Source organism: Dermacentor silvarum, chromosome 6, assembly GCF_013339745.2.
Source record: "Dermacentor silvarum isolate Dsil-2018 chromosome 6, BIME_Dsil_1.4, whole genome shotgun sequence".
NCBI classification, from domain to species: Eukaryota; Metazoa; Arthropoda; class Arachnida; order Ixodida; family Ixodidae; genus Dermacentor; species Dermacentor silvarum.
The window spans coordinates 181,862,539-181,877,246 of NC_051159.1; the positions used below are offsets into that span (position 1 = coordinate 181,862,539).

Below are 14,708 nucleotides of genomic sequence, written 5' to 3' on the forward strand. Positions count from 1 at the left end.
TTTTTCATTAAGCTAAGTTCAACAGTGGGCGTGAAGGCACGTGAGCGTTTTCTAAATATGTGCGTGTACCATCTTGAACATTAAGCACACGAGTAGTAACCACAGCTCATTCGCCTACCTGCATTAAGTGTTGTTATGAAACCGGTTTGGGCAATCCAGCGGACGTCGGTCGACTATATCGAGGACCATTGCGAGTCGGCAGGGCTGTTTTTGACGAAAATCTGCAGTTGTCCCTATTCCCTTTTTTTTTTTTATGAGAGAAGCCCAGCGCGGGAAAGTAAAAAAAAAATAAGAAGAATAACGTCTAAGAAGCGATATCTGCTCAGCCTCGTAAGGTTAATGATAAAATGCCCTACAACCTTCTTTACGCTGTAATACTTATTGAAGATGCGAAATTGACTACAAAGTGATTCTGAAAGGCAGGGCATTTGTTTCCCGTTAATTCCGTAATCAAAAGACAAATAAATATACCGCATAAGTGCAACCCGGAGGCGGGACAAGGTTCAGGCGCAAAACTATAGCTAAAATGTTCGACATATCCAATGCACTCATTGTAACCAACGTTAAGCGAATCTTTGTTGAAACGTTTCAATTAAATGCTGTGCAAAGAGACGCATGATGCGTGCAATTTTATTTCATTTTCAACTACGTCTCCGAGATCGGCCCAGTATACTACTGCACTGCCTCCGCGGTCACTGTCCCACTTTACTCTGCCGTGAACCGACCGAAAAGGCACGCCAAATACATCGTGAAGACCAAAGAAAGTTTCGCTTTAGTAAAAGAATTATTCTAGGGGAGCGCGAATGGTAATTTGTGATACCGAATATGACTCGAATAGTGCTAGGAGTGAGTTGAATACTATATTCGAATGTTGAGCAGGCGTTTTTACTATTATTAAAACGATGTTCCCACTTTATTACTCACAATGTTAGCAAGTTTCTGTCATTACATTAAACATCAGAAAGCGTTTTTTATTAAAAGCGCAAATTCAGTATTGAGAGCAAATACTAAGCAGCTAGTTCACTCGGGTGCTCAGGACTGGTCGACGAGTGCGAACGACGCAGCGTGCTACACTACACGTAATAATTCTCGAGATTTATTTTTACTATGGCCGCGCCAAAATTAAATTTTCCGCGCATTTTTGTTTCACTATCGTGTTTGGCCAGGCACAATTCAGAATTTCAAATGTACGAAAACTGTTTGAAATATATTTGTGCTTTACTAACAGCGACTATTCGATTCGAAAACTGTATTCGATTTGTTATTCGAAACTTTCAAATATTCGCATATCCTTAAATTATGCGCTTGAAGGCGGCTATTTCTTGCAAGCAGGATACTTCGTTACCATTCGTTGTTTTATGGCGTAATAATTTCGCCGAGAACATCACCGGTCACCGCCCTCGTCAGTCACAGCCAGTCAGCGCCCACGCCCACTTTGGAGAGCGAAAAAAAAGCACACACACACACACACACACACACACACATATATATATATATATATATATATATATATATATATATATATATATATATATCAGTGCGTGCCATTTAAAACATGTCGAAAAAGAATCCGCGCCTCACACGAATAACTACGAGAGACATTCAGCCTACCAGCAAGACGAGGACGGCCGTATTAATTGGGCGCGAACTTACTGAACATCGGATATGCGCAGCCAGCCTATTTTCATCAACATGAACGGTCGTATACTAGCAAAACTTGTTGTTCGGAAGACGTTTTGGTGCCTTTCATTCAAGATAGTGCACAGTATGATAACGGAATGATGGCAGCTGCGACGGCTGGCCTCGGACGGAACTCGCGTAAGCGAAGTTTCTGTGACTATATGGTATCTGGGGACGAATTCACAAAGTTTTTCTTTCGTAAATACTCTCTGTCATTGATCAACCTCCTTCGCTAATAATATGTCTAGCATCAGGATTGGCTGAAATTTTCTCTTACGAACAATTTTAGCGTAAGAAGGTTTTGTGAACTTAGGCCCTGGGGTCTATAGTTCACAAAGCTTGTCGTTTGTAAGTGTTCTTTGCCGTTCTGGCCAGCCGCCCTCGCTAAAAATATGCCCAGGTTTACAACGGTCGACTGGCATCGGCTCTTAGCCTTCTCACGTACTATTCATCCCGTTAGGACTAAATGCCGGATTTATACGAGCAAAGCGCTCTAGGCCCAGGACTGTTACCCGTGAGCATACGGACGGCAGGCTCATCGAAAAAAAAAAAAACTTAATTCAGACGTATAAACTGAAATTGACGCGTGAACTCGAAAGTTCGCAATGTCGAGTTTGTACTGCATTCCTCAATTTCAACTTACATTGATAGGCGGCGAGGAAAACCGGCTTCATCGCCGAATCCCTCGCCCGTGTACATTTGCTTAGGAGAGAAAGTGCCAGTGGTAACATACCGTAGAGATACTGCGAATGCCCGCCTGAAGAGTTGAGAAACAGAATAATGCAAAGTATAAAAATTCTCAGCGAAGATGGTGACGGTGGTGACCACCTGTCCATCGTTTGCGGCTCCCCGTTGCGGGTCGACTATCAGGCATACTAATTGGCCCACCCAGCCGCGCACCATAGTTAGCTGTGAACCAGCAAAGCGACTGCAGTGCCGCCACGGGAAGCCGACGCCCGCTGAGGCTGCGGTTGGCGGCTGCAGGCCGGGCATGGCCGCCGCAACCGAGATCTCTGCGTCGATCGCCTGGTCGCGCGAGCGCTCTGACTCGCGCTGCCTCGAATGTATGGCGCCGTCTTTATTTAGACCGCTTCTTTCCGGTGAGCCCGACAGGGCTGACACGTGGACAATCTGAGTGGCGCCAGCTCTTCTGCGCTTCCCGCTTCCCGCAGAGGCGTCCGCGGAAAACGCCTGCAAAAGGATTGGGACTCCTGCATGCCGACATCGACGGAGACATCAGAGGCCAAATTCACTAAACTTTCTTGTTCTTAAATGCGCTTCGCTATTGACCAACCGCCTTCATTAATAATTTGTCCAACGTTGCGATTGACTTCAATATGGCTTCGTAAACAGTTTTGGCGTAAAAACGTTTTAACGCGATAACGTTAAGGTGGCGGTCCCACTCCGGCGGCACGAGCTTTTCAGTACTTTCGGAGCAACCGTGGCGGCTCTTCTACTTAGGATATAAAGTTGTCGTATATACCATAACGAAGCTTAATTCTTGTAGATTCCAACTATATATAATATAGAACACTTGATTAATGTGATTTAGAAATAAATGTTCAAGAACAAGCATGAGATACATGGTTTTTGTGAATTGTGTCTCAGTTGTGACCATATTTAGGAGAAACTACCGCATGTACTGCATTGCGGCTTGCACTGTAGCTTTAGGACATATTTATCTAGTTCCTAGACGTAGAAAAATAATTTTGAATGTTTACTTTTTGGTTAATTTGCTTTTCAAAATTGCCAAATATCGCAATCTTCTGTTGTAAACAGCCCGGCAACTACATGCTCAAGGAAGCTACATTTTGGAGAAAGTAGAGTTCAAGGAATTTCCATTTAGGACGCAAAATTTCATTCCTGTATATTTATTAGTTTTAAACAGCAGCTTCGTAGCTTTAGTACCTTACCGCAAAAATGGGCAAAAATAAAACCAGAATTCCAAATATTGCTTAATTTCGGCCGCATTATTAGGAAAACTAATAAAGTTACATGAATGAAATTTTGCATCCTAAATGTAAATTCCTTGAACTCTACTTTATCCAAAATGTAGCTTACTTGAGCATGTAGTTGTCGGGCTGTTTACAACAGAAGATTGCGATATTTGGCAATTTTCAAAAGCAAATTATCCAAAAAGCAAAAATTCAAAATTATTTTGCTATGTCTAGGAACTAGATAAATATGTCCTAAAGCTACAGTGCAAGCCGCAATGCAGTACATGAGGTAGTTTCTCCTAAATATGGTCACAACTGAGACACAGTTCACAAAAACCATGTATCTTATGCTTGTTCTTGAACATTTATTTCTAAATCACATCAATCAATTTCTTTATATTATATATAGTTGGAATCTACAAGTATTAGGCTTTCTATGGTTGATACGACAACTTCATATCCTAAGTAGAAGAGCCGCCACGGTTGCTCCAAAAGTATTGAAAACCCCCGGGGGGCTCGTGCCGCCGGAGTGGGACCGCCACCTTAAGGCCCCGTGTAGCAAAAAATCCGGCGTCGGTGTGGGCGTAAGCATCGGCGTCTGGTGGAAATAATCATGCCGAACCACATCATCCCGAACCACTCAGACTGGGCGGGCCCTTCGCGTGGCGCAAGGCGTTAGTGAACAAAAATTGAATTTCTCAAAGTAAAATTCGTCAGAAGAATCGTAAAGTACGACTTAACCACAACCTACAGACGTGATAGCGTCGGATTGTAATTTGAATATAGGAGAAAAAGCCTGATAAGCAGCCAGGGGTCTTTCAATGCTATCACGTTCCACTCTTCAAGGCGAAGCTTAAGCGTCCTCCAATTCTGAAGGTGTTTCGCTGTACTTTGGTTCTAGGCAACATTGAGTGGAATGTTGAAAACCGAGGCGTTCTAAATTTTGATCGGGCCCCATGTCACAGAAAATACGGTGTCGGTGTCGGCGTCAACGGCGTCCAATAACGCTATCGCGTTCCACTCTTAAAGGCTAAGCTTAAGCGTACTCCAAGTTCTTTATGAATACGAGCTCAGCACAGCAGGCCTTTCACAAACCGGCGAGAGTTACAGCCTATTGGAAGGTGCAACATTCAAAGCATTGTTTGTCTAAGCGTTTTGTTGCAACCGCCTAGTGTGCGTCATACGTAAACAGCGGACGCCGCTCGAAACCGACCAGGGCCACGGAGCTTGATATCCGCGAGAAGCTGTGCAATGATCGTAATAGAAAATTCCAGCCAGTCCTGATACTGGACATATTATGGGGGTCAGCCAATGTCAAAACTGAACTAATGACTGCAAAGCGTTGTGAATGCGGATATTATTATTAATGCGAACTCCAGGTAACCTGAGTGTATCTATCTCGCCTCCTACGATGCGGGGCTGGCGGTGCCTACCGACTTGAGCCGCTTTTTATATGCTCATGTTTGCGTTGCCGGTGTGGTCGCTGCATTGTCGTTATTTGAGCTCCATCATCCAACTCTCGCCTGCGATTCTCGCGTACTTTCTGCGCCGGGCCAGGTGGCACGCGTAAGAAGATCCGAACAAGTCGGCTGCCGAACACTGGGTGGTGGTTGCCTCCGTACGAACAGCGATTCAAGCGCAAGTTTCCCACCCCGTGCACGCCAACCCGCTCCTGAGGCTCGCAAAGAAGCTCTTGGAAGACCGCAGCTTCGTCAAGAAGTGCGTCAACTCGGACATTGCGTTTCTCAGAGGTTTACTTGAGCAGCTCGAGGGTGGCGTACCACTGGGGTACTACTGGGTGCAGAGGAGGAAGAAGAACGTGTTCTCAATGATTGAGCAGATAAGCAAGTCCACGCTCTTAGCGGAGACACGACCGTCGTTACTCTCATGGCGTTGATCATCCGTCGCACATATTAAGGCATGCATCGCCCGGCTGCGGAGCATTCATCTCAACCAATCGCAGACACTGACTTCAATAGAACAGCGATGACAAGCAATATAAATGCATTTCTGCTTAAGTACGCTCAAGAAAGGCTAGAAGTTCCATATTTGTATATGTCACTGGAGTACTTCAGCGGGAAATATTAGATCCTGAATTTACGTAGTACGCTCGTTTATTAGTGCACTAATAACGCCTTTCGCAACTGCGGCGTGCCTCATAATCAGAACTGGTTTTGGCACGTAAAACCCCAGCAAGAAGAACGCCTTTCGCTGTGGGTTTATTGACCTCGTATAATCTGTCCACAAATCTCACGTAGGCTGTTTTTATAATGTTGGCGACGCCTGAATTAAAATACTCTTACGTAGGTAGCGACCGACTGTGCGAAAAAAATTAAATCAAGGAGGCGTATACGTGGTCTAATAGTAAACTCTTGGATTTTAATGTCAGCGACCAACATAGTGACCATGAGAGACGTTCTATGGTTTTGGCGCTCTTGGGGCTCTTTAACGTGCAGCCGAGGCCTGTAGGGGAGCGTTTTCGCATGCATACCGCTACTATCGGAAAGCGGCCGCCACAGCCAGTGGTTGAGCTCGCTACATCGTTCTCAGCGGGAAAACGTCATAGCCACTGCGCCGAGTAGCCTTGGCTATTCTGCACGCGAAGCGCACGTGTGCAAAGTTAGCGGTCGTCTTAATTTCAAACCTCAACTAACCGCAAGGGAGCAGCTGGACGATTATTCGCATCGTAGCCGGAAGTCACCGATTCGCCTTTTTCCTCGGCTTTCGCGAGCTATACGCACAGAGGGTGAACAGGCCGTTTATAACATAACGTCTTTCCTGTAGTTTGAAGCGAACGTTAACCCGCGCGCAATGCGACGCGGCGATGGTCCTCTGAGACACCGAGTCGCGCATGTTGCGTAATGCCAGCCTACGCCCATGTACCCGGAATAGCGTGAGTGCGCGGGGAGATAGCTGTTTTCGCCGTGATAGCAGGGCGCCGTGCGCTTATCTCGGCGTGTACGCGCTTGTATTGTACGCACCATGCCCATCTCTCGAGGAGGCGTGTGTGTACGCGTCATCTGCGAACGCCGCTGGGTCGGCATATCTGAAGGGCGTCGGCTCACGCCGCGCGACAAGTGCGAGTGGTCGCGTGTCGCACTATTGCTGTCGATGTTATCGCTTGCGGCGGCAGCACGCGCATTTCCAGCATTGTCTGATCTCAACTCGATGCCGACGCTGGTCAGGACTGCGTCGTCCTTTGTCACAGTTTCAGCTAGAAAGCGCTAATAACGCAGGCTATCGGGGACTCAACGCCCTCGCTCGCATGGAAGGCAGACTACGTGCCACTAAGCGCTCCTTGCGTATGTCACGGCACTCGTTGGTGCACGCATTTGTGCTGAATGCCGGAGAGAGTGCCGGAGAGAATGCCGGAGTGGTCGAGAGTGCGAATGCGAGTAATCGCCAGACTGTCAGTGAGTGCGCGAGCTTACTTAACCATGAATCAATGACCGTCAATAAATGCGACACTAGTTGGCACACTTAACGGTAGAGCGGTAAGGGAGGGTTGGCAACTGGCAACACGAATCAGCGACACTCAGTGTGAGTATAAGTACGCGCGTTTGAGTAGCATCAAGTACACGCCTGAATAAAATATGTCGCCTCATCTTGTTGAGGTAGAGGTTCAGGTGCAACTACGCGTACACGTCTATATACTACGTCAACTAACTAAAGGTTGCGAACATCATCTATGGTTATACCTCCTGTCACGCGATTGTGTACCTATCCTCCTTAATGGTTACGCGCCACAACGGCGGATCATCATCGTCGTCATCAACAGGCATCCACAAAAGCGCCATTTACGCTCGATTGTCAAGCTCGGACGAGGGAAGCATGCATCAGAAGGCCCGGGGAAAATGGAGATAATCAAACCGCAGGATTTGATTATCTACTTCAGGCTTCACGGATCAATTGGTTCCAGCATCTTATATTTCGTTTTACCAACGCCGTGCATTTCGTCGAAAACTACAGAACCACGCAGAAGAAGGGCTCCTCCATTCTCCGCCTTTGATCACCCCAGCGTGCGGCGTCGACTGAACGCCACGGAAAGATTAGTATCGCGCAATGTGGCATGTGCAGTCGGCTCTCGTTATACTGCTTGGCTGACGAGAGCCCACTGCACTGAGTTGGTGAGACGAAGCACAGTCGCAAAATGTTCAACACGCCGACATATCCCTTCTTCTAATGTGCTGCTATGTTATAGTCTGCTAACATTACGCGAAAAGAGCAAGCACACTTTACACAGTATTTAGGACAGTTGTATTTTGAATGTAACTTCATTAAATTATACTGATAAATTCAATGCCAAAGCACTTCAGTGGCGGTAAATACATTACTCTGCCCTTGGTGCCTCTTTTGCTGCTGTTTGATATATAATCCACCGGTTATCTGCTCTAGGTATTACGTGACCTGCAGTCGAGGGTGGCAGACGAAGTGATACAACCAGAAAATATGCGGGGAGTCTCCTGACGCAAGACAGGGGCTACCAGAGATAGCCCAGTAGTTGGTCTAAATGTTATGGCTGTTAGCATTTATTAAAGCGAGGCTTGCTTTGGCTCTTTCCCCCGCTTTTCGCGTACTGGCTGCTGGGCCGGTATTTTGTAGCGATGCCTTATTTATGACTTATTCTATACTAGGTCTTATCATCCACCGCTCACGACCGGCTGATCCCGTTGATAACGCGAGCGGACCGTCGCTCTGACCACTGTCAAAGCGCGATAAGCGCGAAAAGGCATTAGCACCGGAAAGGCATCGCTACAAAATACCGGCCCTGCTGTCTTGCCGATTATACAACTTGTGCCACTGGTTATGTGTCGGGTGCTGGCTGCTGTATTTCACGATTGCCGTCCAGGGCATAGTGCAGACCAGATATAGTCTGTCGTCGTCACTCCCTCGTCGTTATTCCATCGTAGTAATTTCTCTGTCGTCTTTCGGTAGTAGTAGAAAACATTTATTGTAAAAAATATAGGACGAGTGGTGTTCAGGTTGGTCGGGGTTCTAGGGCTCCGCTGGCGTGTGCTCTGCGGCTGGCCTGGAGTGTGGCAGCTCTCTGGGCCGCCTCCTCCGAGCTGGAGAGCAGGGCCTCCCATCCCTCTCGCGTTGTGGTTTCGTGAATGTTGTCTTGAGGAGCCTTGGCGCATTCCCACGTGATGTGGTCCAGCGTGGGCTCGGCCCCGCACCACGGGCACTCATCTGGATACCTCTGTTTATCTATTTTGTGTAGGAGATGCAGGTGCGGGTAAGTTTTAGTTTGCAACCTTCTCCAAGTGACTTGTTCCGTTTTGCTTAGTTTCCGATAGAGTGGGGCGAATTTCATTCGAGCTCTCCTGTAATATTCGAGGATTGCCGATCGGCTCCAGTCTACCGGTTCGGGTTTGATGCTCGCCTCACTGTCGCGGTGGCACTGGTATGTTGCGTGCGCAGTGGCCACCATGTGGCCGAGTTCATTTCCCCCTATGCCAGTATGACCTGGTATCCAGATGAGTTTGATTGCGCCAAGGTCCTTGTGTTCATTTATTATCTTGGCGGCTGCCACGCAGACCCTACCGTTTCGGTAGTTTCTACACGCCTGGATGGAGTCCGTCAAGATGTGGCCTACCTCGTTTGTATTTGCGTGCGCTGCAATAGCCATAGCGATGGGTATCTCCTCCGCCTCGCAGATATTGTGGGCCCGCGCTGTGGTACTCGTGACTTCGTGGTAACTGCTATCTATCACTATGGCTGCAAACCATGGTGTACGTGTTCTGTGTACTGTGGCGTCAGTGTAGTATGTGTTATTCCGGCCCTCATATGTTTTCTTGTAGTGCTTAGCCCTAGCTTCTCTGCGTCCCGGGTTTAGGACAGGGTCCATCCCTTGTGGGACTGGAGAAACCGTGATTTTTTCTCTCTGGGCGGTTGTGAGGTCCGCCTGTCTGTTATGGAGTTTCGTGCAGTCTCGGAAGCCCAGTCTGCGCAGGGTGTCTCGTCCCGTTGCTGTCTGGGTGAGCCTTAACTTTTGTACATTGAGCTGTGCCTCCATGAGTTCGTCGAAGGTATTCGAGACCCCAAGGGCCATAAGGAGTTCCGTTGAGGTCGTTTGGGAAAGCTGCAGGGCCGTTTTGTAAGCTCCCCGCAGACAGGTTTCTATGGAGTCTATCTCAGTCTTTAGCAAGTTGTAGTAAGGAAGACTGTATAGCATTCTACTTTCGATAATACTTTTGACGAGACGAATTGTGTCGTTTTCTCTCATGCCAACCTTTGTACTAGTGACCCTTCTGATCATTCTAGACACCTGTTTTACGGATGTCTGAATGCGGTGGAGGTCTTTCGGTAGTCGCATGCCGTTTTCGTGACTTCGTCGTCAAGCCACTAACATTCTGTCGTCTTACATTCTGGCGACTAACATAAGCCGCCATCGTCGGCTCACCCTCGCACGCTTTCACTCGCACATGCAGCTTACGGCGCTCAGCAACGATGTTATCGCCCTTGGACTTTATACGGAACATCACGGCGATGCCGACGGCGACGCCAGAAATGCACCTGTAGGGTCCATATAATTGCTATCGCAGTAAAGGCAAGTCGGCAACGGAGAGCTAGGTACACAAGAAGTTGGCGCCATAGGCCATCTCCGTAAAGGGTATGCGCATTTAATGTGTGTTTCTATCACCCTTAAATATAGGTCCTACCTGCATCTAAACATTTGAATCATTACGTTACACTTGTGTGACAGCGTTACTTTTGGTTAAATATTGAATTGCCCTCGCACCATTACCACTCTATTTGCGTAACATAACACTTCATTTCGTCATTTTCTGAAAGCAGTTCGGTTATTAGCGTTATGTTCGCATGACGTTTATTTTATAATTTGCGGGAGCATCACCGAAAGCTTAATTTTTACATAAGTGCGCGATCCGCCAATTTTATTATTATTATTATTATTATTATTATTATTATTATTATTATTATTATTATTATTATTATTATTATTATTATTATTATTATTATTATTATATCAAGACCAACGTACCCAGGTTGTTCATGGGTACGTTAATAAAACTGATTGATTGATTCGCGATCGATATTGGCCGCTCAACGGGGGTGAGCGATTTTTCGCTGTGGAAGTGTGTCTTGAAACGTAGGCCTGTTGTCTCCCGCAACCGATGAAGACGGCGGATGCTTGCGGAGGTTCGTCTTTCTTTTCTCTTCTCTGAGCCGTATCGAAAGGAAGTAAACACGGAACACTTTTTGTCGGCCACACAAGAGTGGCGGATGCAGATATCGCCGAAAGGTACGGGTTTATCTCCACATGCAACCCTATACGGAGACGCCAAATCCTTTCAATAACAAAAGCTCCCGACACGAGGGGAAACAGCGCTTCCAGATTTCGCATACGGGCACGTCGCTAGACGCGCACTCAAGGAATAAGTGCGAACAGCACAGGAGGCAAACGGGATGGATAGCCCCTATCAACGCACATTATTACAGCTAGTGGAGGATCCGGCGCCTCACGTGGTATAGGGGCTTGAAGCTGTTGCGTTTGTGGAAACGTGTCGGAGGCGACTGTGCGTTCGCGCACGACGACGTTCCGTGTCCGTGCGGTGCTGTGTGCATCTACCGGACATCTTCGATACATCCGTTGTTGCAACCCACAGACAACAACTGCCCCTAGCGAACTCCTTGCGCAATTATTCGGGCAACAACGCAACACTGCCATGGGGTAGTCAATTCGTAAGTAAGCATCAAAATCCCTCAAGCAAAGAAAACACGACAGCGAAGTTGACGGGACAGGCGCGAGCTCGCAAGTTGGCACTTGCCTTGGCCACTTCACAGACATGGATGGATGGATGGATGGAAAAACTTTATTTTGGTCCATTGGGTCGCGCTAGTTTCCTAGCCCGAAGCGGGCCGCTCCCACGTTGGGATTTCACAGACATGTCTGCGCGATTTTAGGGTGTACACCTTGAGTCTTCGAACGTCATATAGCGAAACTAACGCCAGTGCCTCGCCAAACCTCTCGTATAGTTGCTACAAAAAAGATGGTTACGCTGAAAATCCGCGGCAGACTTGTGCGACCAAACGGAATGACGACCCGGATTCCAGCGACTGTGCCATTCACCACGCACTTCGGATGGCTTCAACCACCGCGGCCTCGGTTATTGCCCCCAGAGTCTTTCCTCTCCAACGAGGTCCCCTTCCACTTTCGGTGAGAGTGAGCGTTTTGCTACCTATAGAATGACAATTTACCATAGCTTAAAATACCTCCTTATATAGAGAGTTCCTCCGAGGGTACTCGATCCGTCCAGGAGCGTTCTATTTGAAAACGTATACGAACGCCGGCCTAACGAATAAAGGGTTGCTAGCGGGCTGAAAAGATCTCTCTGGTCCAGAAGTAAGTGTGAAAGTATCGCGATCGACCCAATGTGCCGACATCATTACCCCATCAGGTCAGGTAAAAGAGCAGGTGCGGCACCCGACTGCATCGATTACCAGCAGAGCGCTGTTCCCTCAGCGGCTCTTGACTCCACGTGCTCACCTGTGCCAGGCCTTGAACCGGCACAGACGTGATCCTTGCGAGACAAAAAAAAAAAAAAAAAAAAAAAAAAGAGGCGGGAGTCCATCCGCAGGATGCATTGCGCTGCGCCGCCGTCATGCTAACGAGACAGCGCACCGGCGTCATGCGCGACGACCCCCCGCTACACCTCTGGTCGACGCTGCGTCGGACCCCGTGACCGGAATACATAGACGCCGGCGTCGTCACTGTGGACGCTACTCCCTCACCCTCAAAGTCAGCGGCATGATGACCAGTGCTATCGCGTTTGTTTGGTTTCTCATAGGCCCGTATACATGCTGTCCGAGGCGTTTTTAGCACAATTTACGCACCGTGTCTGTCCTCGTCCCAACGAGGCACCAGACTTGCTCAACTGGATAAATTCACTGACCGCCACCGCTCTATCTTGGACTTTGCGCCGGAGACAGGGCTTCGAAATCACGTAATTTTTTTATTCCGAAGGGCAAACCATCGTTTCTTTTTTAATGTTTATTATCGCGAGCGCAGGTTTGCGGAGCCACGGCGGCAGCGATAATACAATTCTTTTTTTTTTTTTTGTGTGTGATGCGGCTGTGCAGTTTTAAGTTTGGACATATGCATTATTAGCAGCACGCACATGTGCTTCGAACCAGTCGAACTCAGGTTGTGTGCAATCAGAATAGACCATCCGATATACCAGCTGAAAACGCTCCTTCCATGCATGCGATGCATTACATCGCCCGCGTGCAGCAATAAAGTTACCTTAACGTTTCTTCATTCAAGCCATTTCTTTTGAATTCCAGTGACTGATATTTCTATTGGGTGTCTCGCTTGATAATTTATGCTGCTACCCTTTCTGCATAACTTCGTAAAATGAAGCACTAGCAAATCTGTGTTCCGCATTTATTTTTTACTTGAACGACCAACTTTCTTTTCTTTCTTTATCTCTTTTTGTAGAATCAGTGCTACGGATCGAGGGCAAATAATATGGTGCGGCAGGCAACGTTGCAAGCGGGTACTGAACTGATAACTGATACTTTTATTTCGTATACAACAACGTAATTTATGTTGAGAAAATTCCAGAGCACCCCAGATAAAGAACCATACCAACAACGTAGTGCACTTGCTTAAATAAAGGAGAGTGAAGAAAGCATAAATAATAACTGTATGCAGTGTAATGCAGGGGCTAAATTCCTAAATATTTTGATTCCTAAGCATTTGTCACGGGTCGGTCGCCTTCACTATAATATGTTCGCTATCAAGATTTACAGAGGCCTTCCGGTTGTTTCGAACCGTTCTTGCGTGCTAAACTACTTTGTGCACAAATACAGGTACACGTATAATGTCGTGAATAGCAAAATATTAGAAAGAGGCGTCGCCGCCCTCTAAGCAGCAGCCGTGATTAGCGTCCCTTTGTAGTTACCGACCTCGCCTCCCACGAGTTTTTGTTCCTATATAAGAAAGGGGGGGACTCGTGGAATTGATTTCATTCCTTCGAGCGAGAACAGGCGCGTCTCACGACTGCGAGGAAAAAAAGACGGGCGCACTGCCAGTACGCAGCCAATAACACGAACAACGTGCACACGTATACACAGATTCACCGAAACACGCACGCGCAGAGAAGCGCTGTTTCCGTGTCCTTTCTTTTTTTGCCAGCGCGCGACCGGAGCGATGTGCTTTAAATCCCCGCAGTCTCCGCCCAGCAGCTGCTCTGGAGCATCACTCCGCGTGCTTCCTGCTGCCATGCCGTGCTCTAAAACCACGCCGGGGTCGACCCTGTGGGCCACTGCCTGCGCAGGTAGCACCGCTGGGAGGGGGGATGCGGTTGTTTCGCTACGAGAGACGGGGTCACTGTCTTACACGGGCGGGGAGTGACCCCCACGACGCCGTCTCTGTTTCCCATGCGGAATGCTGCTCGCAACAGCCGGATTCGCGGAAAAGTCGATCGGTGCTCATAATGGCTCGCAACTATCCCACCTTGCTACCGAAGCCCCGCGACGGTCGATGCGTGGCGGCTCAGTCAGGAAAGAATAATATGAACGTTCCCGGCACGTAATGGTGATTTGTTTGTCTCCCTCAACAGTCGGTGCAGTGGCTACAAGAATGTCTTTCGGATAAGCCTATAAAGCTCTGCAAAACGAGAGGTGCAGAGCTTGCAACTGAAGGCGAGGTAATGGCACCCGGACTCGCTACTGAACCATGTTTTGCAAAATACCTTTAGCGGAAAACTTCATACCCTAAACAAGCCTTCATATCTATATAGTTATGCTGATTACTTAATAATAAGGACCGCATAGTGCAACTCTTCTGTGCAAGCAAAATTGATTTATGAAGTCTTGAGACACAGTTTGTCAGTTGCAAAAATTCATGCTCAAAATACTTTCTGAGTTGGGCGAATTATCTGTGTTTAAGACGCCGCTTTATCTCACACCATCTGCTCGCCCGGCTTTAAAGTAAAATTAAATTATGGGATTTTACGAGCCGAAACCACGATCTGATTATGAGGCACGTCGTAGTGGGAGACGCCGGACTAATTCGGACCGCCTGGGGTTCTTTAACATGCACCTAAGTCTAAGTACACGGGTGTT

The 14,708-nt window shown here is 47.7% G+C and overlaps 1 protein-coding gene across 3 annotated transcripts in view; it reads left to right on the forward strand.

The window, feature by feature from the left end:
• LOC119456496 (BTB/POZ domain-containing protein 6) overlaps nt 1-14,708 on the forward strand; it is a 112,243-nt gene that overhangs the window by 71,647 nt on the left and 25,888 nt on the right. The gene's annotated exons all lie outside the window — the stretch shown is intronic.